Below are 12431 nucleotides of genomic sequence, written 5' to 3'. Positions count from 1 at the left end.
GTCTCCCTCTCTCTCTGCCCCTTCCACGTTCATGCTCTGTCTCTCTCTCTGTAACAATAAATAGATATTTTTTAAAAAATTTAAATATAGTGCTAATGACTATTGAGTTTTATCTGTACCAGACACAGCTCTAAGTGAGTGTCATGTCAACTCCTCAAGGTAAGCAGTGTTATCCTCTCCCTTTTAATAAATGGTGGGGAGGGGGCGCCTGGGTGGCTCAGTTGGTTAAGCATCCAGCACTTGGTGTGGTATGGATCTCTGCCTCAGGCTCTGTGCTTAGGATTATCTCTCTCTCCTCTCCCTCTCTGTCCCTCTCCTGCTCGCTTGCTCTCTCCCTCAAAATAAATTTAAAAATTTTTTTAAAATAAAAATAAAAACGAAGGAATTCAGGCACAGAAAATTTAATGGCTCACCCAAGGTGGAGTACTGAGGCTAGAATATGGTAAGTGAAAAGTTGTCAAACTATGCTTTTGGGACTCTTGGAGGTACCTAAGACATTTTGAGGGGGGTCTGTGAGGTCAAAACTGTTTTGTAATAATGCTAACCTGTTATTTGTCCTTTTTACTCATATTCTTTCACAGGTATAAATTGAAGTTTTCCAGATGCTATGTGACCTGGGACGTTGCAACACTTTGGATGCAGAAGCAGACAGAGGAATTCAGCTGGTTTCCATTACCCCAGACATCCAAGAGATATGCAAAAATGCAACAATGCCATTCTTCTCATTAAATTCTGGTTTTCTTTTGAAAAACATATTTTCATAAAAAGCCTGTTGTTTATGTTAATATGTAATGGGTTATTTTTAAGCGAGTTAATAAATAAAATACTTCCTAGATTTAATGTTCAATGTAATAAATATCTACACATATAACCCAGATAAGTAAAAAGTCTTTGGGATGCTCAATAGTATTTAAGAGTGTAAAGGGTCCTAAGATGAAAAAGCTTGAGAATGGCTGTAGTATGGTCCTTCATGGCCTATGAGAGGAGCATGAACATTTCACAGGCACTGATGACAAAAGAGGCCGTGACACCATAGCAGGATCTATATGTTGCCCAAAATCCGGATGGAAACAAATAAAACTCAGTCCAAGATCCAAAAGTTTTCAACACCTGAATATTTTGATACCGGACTTTGGAACTTAGATGGAAATTTTTAATATAAATGGTTTTTGGCTATTAAGAAGACCACTGCTAGGATTCCCTTTGCCTGAAATGTCCCCAAATAGCCACAGACCCCACTTGTTCACTTCGTGCAGATCTTTACTCAGATGACCTAGTCATCCTATTCAGTCAGCAATCTTCCCTCATTCCCTCCGTTACTCTCTACCCCTTTGACTTGCCTTATTTTTCTTTACAACAGTTAACCACACCTAACACATACATTTTTTTTTTCCCAATGCCCTCCACCACATGAATTAAAGCTGTTTAAAGACAAGAATGTTTATCTTTTTACTGTGTAACTCCAGCACTCAGAACAGTGTCAGAAACATAGCAGATAGTTGATGAATAAGTATGTGAATAAACGAATGAATGTTTTATGTTATATATATATATATGTATATATAACATATATTTATGTTATATATATATATATATATATATATATATATATATATATATATATAAAACCCACATAAGCAAAAGTGCAACAATGCATATGTATAATGGAAGAGCAAGAACAAAAATAAAACAGGTGTTGCAAGCATAAATTATCCAAACAAATCACCAATACTGAGCAAATACTTGAGTAGACAATTGTAGAGACAGCACAGTATGTTTGCTACATTTTTTTCCCCTCTTCTGGGCACAAAATTCCAGCTTCCCTTGCAGTTGGGACTGTGAGGCTGAGTTTTGGCCAGTGCTTCTCAAACTTAAATACTCATATAAATCACCTGGCAATCTTGTTACACTGTAGATATTAATTCAGTGGGTCTGGGGCCTATGACTATTTCTTTTTTTTTTTTTAATTTTTTTAATGCTTTATTTCTTTTTAAGAGACAGAGAGAGACAGAGCATGAGCAGGAGAGGAACAGAGAGAAAGGGAGACACAGAATCCAAAGCAGGCTCCAGGCTCTGAGCTGTCAGCACAGAGCCCAACGAGGGGCTCAAACCCACTAACCACAAGATCATGACCTGAGCCGAAGTCAGACACTTAACTAACTGAGCCACCCAGGCACCCCTATGACTATTTCTAACAAGTCCTCAAGTGACAATGATGCTTCTAGTCTGTAGCCCTTAAAAAATATGCCATCTTGGGGCACCTGGGTAGCTCAGTCGGTTAAGCATCCAACTTCAGCTTAGGTCATGATCTTGCGGTTTGTGGGTTCGAGCCCCTTGTTGGGCTCTGTGCTGACAGCTCAGAGCCTGGAGACTGCTTCCCATTCTGTGTCTCCCTCTCTCTCTGCTCCTTCCCTGCTCATGCTCTGTTTCTCAAAAATAAACAAACACTAAAAAAAAATTTTTAAACACGCCATGTAGAAGCAATAACACCCCAGCAGCACAAAGAACACCTAACTTCCAAATTGTGGTTTCTCCTGTAAAAGGAACTATGACTCCTTGGAGAAATGGCTGTTTCTAGGACTGAAAATAAGAGCTTTGAGGATCTGGTTCTGCCACAGAGTAAGAAAGTGCTTACTTATGCCAAAGGGACACAGGAGCCAACTGAAACAGTCCCAGTGTCCAAAGCTGGAACAATTTGAGTCACAAAATTAAAAAAAAAAAAACTATTGGATTACAATCCAAACTATAAAATAAATATACAAGAGTCTATATGTATAGAGGTAAATAATTTAATTAATTAATTAATTAATTAGAGAGAAGAGACCAGCGTCCTGTGCAGAAGAATTCCAAATAATTTGTATAGTCTGTCTTCAAGGGGGAGGAGCACAACTTCCCACTCCTTAGGGATAGGCTGTGCATAGGGACTTTTTCCAAAGACTATAGTATTGAAAGACGGAAAAGAAACTAGCTTTATGGTGGAGACACATGGCAAACACTACCTCAGCTAAGCGATAAAGATCAACATCAACAGTGAAAAATCATGTTGATAAGTATATTGATATGATGTAATGACAATGGCCTCTTACCTCTGTGGTCTTTCTCCAAAACAAAAATACATAAGCCCAATCTAACCATAAGAAAAATTCCAACTGAGGGACGTTCTGTAAAATACCTGACCAATATTTCTCAAAACTATCAGGCCATCTAAAACAAGGAAAGTCTGAGAAACAGTTACAGCCAGAAGAAGCCTAAAGAGACATGACAACTAAATGTGTTTTGGCACCCTAGATGGGATACAGCAGAGTGGCTACAAACCACAGAAATATATCCCACTAAACAAAATGAGTCCCCAACTTAACTTCCCCTTACCCTGGTCCTAAAAATGCTCACAGCCCCTCCAAAACCACCGGACACACAGGAGAGTGAGACGAAGGAGTCACAGTAAAAAACATAGCAGTCATAATGAATTGCAGTTAAAATATCTTTTGCAAATTTTATAAAAAACACATAAGCACATTCCTAGGGCCCTCCCAAAGCCTCAGAAAAAGCCCATGCAGAAGAGGGTCCCAGAAGCTTAATCTTGAATAGCTTCATGGCAAATCCACCTTTGGGCATAGGTTGCCTTTAAAGTCAAACATTTGGATACTATATAGTATGGACTGTGGAGTCAAGCAGCCCACAAATAGAATCCTAGCTCCATAATTTAGTAGCCACAAGATCTTGGGCAAGGTTCTTAACCTCTGTGATTCATTTTGCTCCCCTGTAAAATGGAGATCATAGGAGTACCTACCTCATGGTGTTATGAGGATTCAGTGATTGGCACATTGTGTAAAATATTCAATAAATATCGGCTGTTATCTTTCTTAATGGTAGGGGTGCAAGGGGCAACAACCAGTTTTTCCATTTTGAATGGTATATACTGCCATGCCCCATCTGCTGTTTACCGTGGTAAATTCACAGTTTGCATTTGGATGGGGCCTCTTCAACTTCATCTTGCCACTGAAATCAAAGACCCCATTTCGATGACAACATCTCTTCAAGCAATTCTGGCCTTCAGATAACAGTCACTAACAAGCTTTTCAATAACCCAGGACTCCCTTCAATAATGTATTTCTCAAGGAATTGCAAAGGGAGGGTCCTCTGTGTCTTCCTGAGGGGGCATAATTAGCTGGTGGTTGGAAGATTATACATGATAAAGTCACTCAAGGATCCCTAACTCTTTGAATTCCTTCCTGTACCTGCTTACAAAAGATTTTTAGTATCTCAGTTTCATTTGATGGGAGCTGCTGTTGAAGCCCCATTTTTGTTGGTCAACTAATCAAGCTAAAAATTGAAATGACTTTCAGCTGCTAAAACTAGTACACTGATCCCAGAATCTCTGGTAAGCCAAGTCTTTTCAACAAACTCATTCTGATTTAAAATTAGATTTCTTCCTCTTTGTTTGGGAAGCATCCCATCAAGAATTTATTTCCACATACATTCTCTAGTATTTTGGTGACAGAAATTAATAGTCCTATAATTCTTTGTTATGGAGGCCTCCCCTTCCCAACTTAACTGTTTTATCAGGCTCTTGGGGTATGCTGAGGTCTGATACTAGTTACATGTTTACAGTTAAGGACCTGTGGGGTTGAGGGCAGTTGATGGTAACTGAGTAAGGCCTGAGAAAAACTGGTTTCCCAATGGGAGGGAGTTGCAGCATCTTCAAGTGAGAGTATGTCCCCTCCCTTCACCACATGAGAAACTGAGCTGTTTTGACTGACAGGGAAGTCTCTCTGAAGTCTGGGAGTCCAGCTAACCTCTCTGAGTCCTTCACATCCTCCCACACTTCCTCATTTTAATTCTTTCTGTAACACAATGTTTTTCCATTTTTTTGGTTATAAGCAGAATTTTTAAGATAGAATAAAAATAGAAGAATACTTTGCTTATAATAAAGGTAACTATTATTTCACGACATTTGTTTTTCAGTTGTCTTGAGAGGTGTGTGTGTGCGTGTGTGTGCATGCTGGATCATGATGTAAGAAATAGGTCTTGTAAGGGTTGTGGTCAAAAACATTTGAAAGCTACTTGTGTAAAAGTCTTGACAAAACTGTAGCTTTGACTAATGTAATTCAGCAACATAAATTTGAATTTGGTTTTGGGCTCCCTCAACCATGCAGCTTTAGGTGGTAAGAGATTTTTTTGTTTTGTTTTGTTTTTAAGTAGGGTCACAGAAAGTCAAGGAGTGAAATCTCTGCCTTCAGCTGAGGACTTGTGTATTTGGGTTTATCATTCTTCTTTCTTTAGATTTTCTAGAAGAACCCATTCCAACCACTACTCTTTAGTTCTCACACCTTCACATTCTGTGTCCTCAGTAATATGGTCCCCCAAATACTGTCTTCAATGAGTGCTTCAATGTAGGTAACAATGGACAATAATTTAATTAGTATTTGTCACTTCATATTGCTGGGGAGGAAAACAACTTTCCTCTATCCTTCAAGACTCTTATAACTGGACTAAGAATTAAATTGACATGAGACAGATTAACAGGGGGAAATTTAATTTCAAACATAAGGGAATCCACAAGACAGACAAAATGAGGTATACATATCATCCTGAGCTGAAGAGATAGGAGTAGGGGCCCGGCACTTCAGAGGGAAGGAATGCAATTTACAGGAAGGTGTAAAAGAGCAAATGTTTGGTAAACAGATATTTGCTGGACCATTCAGAAACAATGGGATAGAGAGAGGACTTTGATCAAACAGGCCTTGCTAGGCTCCTCTCTGTCCACCATACCTAGTTCATATCATAATGCAGTTATCTATGGTGATAGCTCTCTTCCTGGAGCAGCTCCTCTTCTAAATTCTTTCAGGTAGTTGAGGGTTGGGGGAGGTCAAAATTCCTTCCTGAGTCTTTTGGGTTTTGGTTATTTTCAGCTCAGCCTAATTTGCATGACAAAGTGGCCCATCTTGGGGTCATCTGCCCTCAGACCCCTACAATATTAAAAGTTGTCCATGATTAACTAATACTAATGGAATTTTTACCAGACTCTTCCCAATTTTCATTTTTCTTCTCTCTCTGAGGACTGGTTGTCTGCATCACATTCCTCATTATTAATGTCTGTATCAAAGGTTTTTTTTTTTTAATTTTAAGCATTAAAAAACATTCTAAATAATTTCAGGAGAAAATAAATTTACATTGGAAGAGACTAAGTACTTGTGATGAGAGAAAAAAACCCCTCTATTGGCCTGAGATATATGGGAAGTAATTTTAGATTTTTCTAAGTCAGCTTGACTGTACATAAACTTTGTTTAAACCAAAAGCCTAATTTATGGCCCACCAAGCATACATCATGCATCTACTTTGTAAATGAGTAGTCTAAAGGAAAACCATCTTCTCCTTAAAATATTGATCAATGCGGGGCGCCTGGATGGCTCAGTCGGTTGAGCATCCAACTTCGGCTCAGGTCATGGTCTCACAGTTTGTGAGTTGGAGCCCCAAGTCGGGCTCTGCACTAATAGCTCGGAGCGTGGAGCCTGCTTCCGATTCTGTGCCTCCCTCTCTCTGCCCCTTCCCCGCTCATGCTGTGTTTCTCTCTGTCTCTCAAAGATGAATAAACGTTAAAAATTTAAAAAATAAAATAAAATAAAATAAAATAAAATAAAATAAAATAAAATAAAATAAAATAAAAACATTGATCAATGCTGCTACTCCCTGCATTCCTTGACATTAAAACTTGTGATTCTTGCCTATATGCTAATCGATAATCTTTCAAGCTTTCACAAAATGTAAAAAAAAAAAAAAAAAAGCATATAACCCTTTAAAAACAGTTCATTCTCCAGAGAACCTTTTTCCCTATGAAAAGTGTGTTTCCTGGCAACTGTCCTCACTCGGGCTCAAATAAAACCCTCTTACTTTTAGAGATTCTAAAAGGTTTGTTCATTTTGTGTCAACACCTAGAAGTCTAGAGAACACTGGTAAATAGGCTAGAACCAAATGTAGGTTCTGGACTCAGTACTGAAGCCACCACCTTAAAAACATTTCTCAGCAGTTCCTGTATCTTTATCTCTTTCCACTACTATTCAAAATCCTAGGCAGGAGCATTAGATTGGTTGAGCATGGTCACATGTCTGCATCTTTCCTGCTGGAGGCATGAAGGAATTTCTATAGTTTATATGAAGTGGAGGAAGGCCTTGCCTAGCATGAAATTGCAACCTATTGCAGATCCTCAAGAATAAAAAGGAGGTCTGGATGTTAGGAAAAGAAAAAAAAGTCAAATGTCTGCCAAAAGTTTTTGTCCCATTCTGCAACTATGTGGGTGCTGTCCCTCTTTCTCGCTAAACTGTGAACTACTTCAGCAATTATCTTGTTTTGCTTTGTATGCCTCCAACCACAGCCCTGGATTAAAGATAGTCATCAAGGGGCAGCTAGGTGGCTCAGTCCGTTGAGCGTACGACTTCAGCTCAGGTCATGATCTCACACTCTGTGAGTTCAAGCCCTGTGTCAGGCTCTGTGCTGACATCTCGGAACCTGGAGCCTGCCTCGGATTCTGTGTCTTCCTCTCCCTCTGCCCCTCCCTTGCTCACACTCTGACTCTGTCTTTCAATAATAAATAAACATTTTTAAAAAAGTTAAGATAGTAATCGAGAAAAGTGTTGGGTTGTTGTTTTTTTTGTTTTGTTTTAATAAAATAACTTCTTGAGTCCTTGAGAAACACAAACTAGAGTCAAGGTGAGCGACTTTACAAAAACAAAACAAAACAAAACAAGATCAAGAATAGTTCAATCTTCCTGGACTCAGCAGCAAGGTCACCCAGAATCTGTAAGAGACAAAAAAGCCAGACAGCTGAGACTCACATCTACCCCAGGCTGGCCTGCACAAAGGAAAAGGATCCAGGAAGAAAAATCCAGAAATTATGCTAACTAGGCAAATCTGTGATTAAGTCAGGATCAAAATCTAGAATCTATTAATTCAATATCTTCTTTTAAAAAAAATCTTATCCTCTTTTTATTTTTTTAAACAAAAATTCCCTTGGGACACCTGGGTGGCTCAGTCAGTTGAGTGTCCAAGTTCAGCTCAGGGCATGATCTTGCAGTTCGTGAGTTCGAGCCCCGTGTCAGGCTCTGTGCTGACAGCTCAGAGCCTGGATGCTGCTTCGGATTCTGTGTCTCCCTCTCTCTGCTCCTCCCCCACTCATGAGTGTGTGCGCTCTCTCTCTCTCAAACATAAATAAAGCTTATAAAAAATTTAAATAAAAATTCCCTTTGAATTATTGCATTTTCTCAGCTGAACCAAAAGTGATCTAGGCTAATGTATCTATCAGGAGAGACAAGGCAAAGCTGAGTTGTTCCATGGAGACCCAGAAGAGGTAGGATGACCAAGAGATCAATGAGGCTTGATCAAGAAGCCCAAGACAAGAAACTAGGGGATTCCTTTTTCCTTGGGATCACTCACCTAGGGGTGGGAGGAGGAAGAAGAGCCAGGGAGGGAAGCAAAGAAAGTGAAATCAGTAGCAGGTGGAGGGAGTGGTGGTTGGAGGCAAACTAGAGGGACAGATGTCAGAACAGGCATCTCCAAAAGAAAGAAATGTGCATTCAGCTGATGGCCACATTCTAAATTGCACAGAGGGAAACAGACAAAAAAAAAAATGTTCAGCACAGTGAAACTGTAGGTCTAGACAATCCAAAACTAGGATGCCTAGCTCCTAAAGGACAGATGTCTGCAAATTCCCTTCAAACAGTGAAACATTTGTGGTTCCTTTTAAATATGTCAGAATTAGGCTCACTAATAATTACAACACTTCCTTTGTCTCTACTTTTCTCAGTTCTCCATGTTCCTCAAGTCGGTAACATTAGGATAATTATTTCAGAGAGTGATTTAGGATACTCAGAAGGCATCCTAGCCAGAGTCGAACCACAAACCCTTAGGGCTTCCAACTTTAGAACTCAGGCTGCGGCTGCTGCTTCCTGGTTTGTTGATTAAGATGCACGAATGATAGTTTTTTATAGATTTTATGACTTCTTCATAAGTACCAGTCATTTTAAATTCAAAAAATCCTTTCTAATTTTGGTAGTCAACTGAATGCCTTGGACATTCTTGCTGGAGAATTAGTACCTCTTGGTGGATGGCCTTCACACCAGACTGTTACATCTATTAATAGTCATGTGTGGATCTTTTTCTGGCCAGAAGCAAGTAAATGCTCCAGGTTTAATTTGTAATATACAAGAATGGATACCTGTTCATTTGGACAAAATATTTTTAAAATTTTGAAACTCTGAGACTTTTTAATATCTGCTACTGACCTATCCTGCGAGTTTCCTTACAAACAATTTTACTGAGTCCTAGAAAAGAAGCGCTAAAGCTGAATGGCTGGAGATATCAGAGTATGAATTAGAATCAAAGATTTGCTATTTATTGGGTTCTTCAGAGAAGCTTAAAAACTTCTGGGAATTGGGTCATGTCCTAAAGAAGAGTGGCTTAAGTCAATGTTTACAGTGTTTCTTTATGTGTGTGTGAATTTAATCCTCTGAACCACCAATATTTTGTAGCTGGGTTCCCCTTATGATTATGTCACATGCTCAATGTCATTTTTTATTATTGACATTTCCCATGCATATTTCAACCTGACACATGCCTCCTTTCCCAGTTACATTACAAACTTCTAAAAGGCAGAGCCTGTAACTCCTCTTTATTTCCTTGCAATACCTGCTCCAGTACTTTGTATCAAGTAGGTGCTAGAGAGGGGCACCTGGGTGGCTCAATGGGTTAAGCTTCTGACTTCGGCTCAGGTCGAGATCTCATGGTTCATGAGTTGAGCACTGCTTCATGCTGTCTGCTGTCAGTGCAGAGCCTGCTTTAGATCCTGCCTCCCTCTCCCTCTGCCCTTCCCCAGCTCATGCTTTCTCTCTGTCTCAAAAATACATAAAAACATTAAAAAATATTTTTTAAAAGTAGATGCTAAATATATGTATGATCACTGATGAAACCAGCAGAAACCATAAATGTAGAGGAGTTGACCAAGGAAGGGGAGAGATGAGCAGAGCCATGAGCCCAGCGCTCAGAAGCTGCCAGCACATGGGCTACACATCATGAGTCACACCAAAGAAAGGGTGACCCTACTTCCCCACTTGAAGAAAAGAGCTTGGTCCTGGCCATTTGGAGCTTATCTCCCACCTGTTCTAACTTCATCTGAGATATCTGGTTGACCATAATACTGTTGTGCTCCTCAACCTCTCCTCCTGCCTCTTCACTTACATTCCTGAAGTAAAAGAGAAGCAAGGTAACTAAAAGGAAATACACAAACATGGTCATCACATACGCAATAGGCATTACTGTCAGAAAGGACATGTGGAATCCAAAGGGGCCCCAACCTAAAGCCCAGAACCCAATAAATAGCAAATCTTTGATTCTAATTCATACTCTGATATCTCCAGCCATTCAGCTTTAGGGCTTCTTTTCTAGGACTCAGTAAAATTGTTTGTAAGGAAACTCGAAGGATAAGACATAGTAGGTCAAGATGTTGACACTCTTCTGAATTGAGGTTTGGATGAGAAAAACCTGAGGGAGCCCAGTCCTTTCAAGGATGCCCTAAGAGCTAAAGGCCAATCCCTTATTTGGCCTGATTTTTAAAAGATCTGAACAATAAATTAGTTTCAAGACTAACCCTAGATTTAATTCTATCACAGAGTTGGACCAGTGAACCTAGTTTTGGTCTAATATTCCCAGCTGCACCCACCAGAAATAATTGATCTAAAATATTTATTCAGGGATTATTCTGTCCAAAACATGAACGAAGTGGATACAAAGATGACAGACACAGGCGTATAGACCCACTCAGACGCTGTCCAGTGGAGATCAAACACATTCCTTGTAAATTATAAGACAACGTAAAACGGGGCTAACGCCATACAAAAGGGGCATGAGGAAAGTCCTGTGAGAATTCAGAAGAAGTAGAATTTTCTTCTACCTCGTGACAATCAGGGAAAGTTTCAAGCCAGCATATCATAGAAATTGGTGGGTTTGGGCCAGAGCTAAACTTGTGTGCAGAAAGACAGTGGGAGATGCAGCTGAAAAGTATTCTTACGGGTCTTTAAATTCTTCAAGGGGCAGTAGAGGACCTTACTTTTTTTTTTTTTTAACTTTTCGAAATTTTTTTATTTTCTGTTAACCTTATTTCTATTTTGTTTGCCTTTGTGGAGGAGCAGCTTAAGACCACTCTGTGGTTGTTCCTACCAACTCAGTGCCCGGAACAGTGGGAACTGCACAGCAGTCTGCATGGCAGGCTGAGAGCGCCAGGCTTTAGGAGGGAACTGAACAGGCACAGAGGGCACCCTCTGCGCCTGCAGACCAGTCTTCGACTTCAGGTTGAGTAGCGGTGACCTCACTGGAGCTGGAGCAGTCCGTCCACCCTGAAATTCCTCCTTGCTCACAGCCTTTTCCTTTTCAACCTGTTCAGGTTCTCTGTGGAAGCACAGATCAGGCGTGACCTCCCATGGGTGTTCACGGGAAATGGCGTCATGCACGTGCAGAACTTCCTGGACCAGCGACCACCACGTCAGACCCACTGAGCGAGCTCCCTTGTTGTTGCAAGGCGCGGCAATATCCACACGGCGCAGAGGAGAGTTTGTGTTACACAGAGTGATGGCAGGGGGGTTACCAGAAGACGCCTCTGTGGGAGGGTGGTGGTCAGCCCTGGGATCCTAACCAACCCAAGTCTCGGCTCCCGGAAGGCTGCCTGGATCCGGTTAGTGAAGGTTCCAGGAGTGAAGTGGCCGGCAGTGGGACTGGCTCCAGTAGCAGCCGCAAACTTCAGCCCAGCTCGCTGGCCAGGATTCCTGGGTGATAGGACACTGACGGGAGCCGTCTTCAACGGCAACAATGGCACAAGCTGCCAACAGAAGCTTCTCCCACGTTCTCTTCAGATGCCATCACATTTCCTTTTATAGATGTAGTTCCATCTGGAAGTCAAGGTTGGCGCCACCTAAGTGGGGTCCTGCTGCAAGGAATTTGAGGACACCCTCCTCCTCCTTCATTTACAGGACATCAAGGGCTCCAGCCATTGTGAACATTTCTCTTTAAGTTATGATGGGAATGCAGAACAACACCATATAGACCCCTCCCTGGGTAGTGTAGAAAGGGGGGACCTTACATTCTTGGCCAAAGAGTTTGGGTTTCTTTCAGTGGACAGAAGGAGCCACTGTAGGTTACGAGCAGAGGAGTGCCATGAACTGTTCCTATGCAGAGATGAACCTAGCAGCAAGAAAGAGAAGGGACCAAGGTGAGGAAAAATGGAGTGTAGACAGAACAAAAGCGATGATGTTCTTGGTGGTGGGAACAGCAGACAGCAAGGACTGGAAGCCCCAAGTCTGGCTGTGGTGGAATCTGGGGAAGAGGAACCAGATGACTTGACATTCTGCTCTGGGATGGCAGGCAATGGAGTAGTATCCTTGACTTCA

At 40.9% G+C, this 12431-nt stretch overlaps 1 long non-coding RNA gene across 1 annotated transcript in view; it reads right to left on the bottom strand.

Moving 5' to 3' along the window:
- Nucleotides 1-3: 3 nt before the first annotated feature.
- LOC109496044 overlaps nucleotides 4-12431 on the bottom strand; it is a 132969-nt gene continuing 120541 nt past the window's right edge. The window contains exon 3 of the long non-coding RNA XR_002151836.3: nucleotides 4-48. This is a non-coding gene — a long non-coding RNA (uncharacterized LOC109496044). The remainder of the gene's footprint in view (nucleotides 49-12431) is intronic.

The sequence above is a fragment of the Felis catus genome, chromosome F2 (assembly GCF_018350175.1).
Source record: "Felis catus isolate Fca126 chromosome F2, F.catus_Fca126_mat1.0, whole genome shotgun sequence".
Taxonomy (NCBI): domain Eukaryota; kingdom Metazoa; phylum Chordata; class Mammalia; order Carnivora; family Felidae; genus Felis; species Felis catus.
Note: the sequence above shows the minus strand (reverse complement) of the source record. Positions and strands in the feature narration are given on the sequence as shown.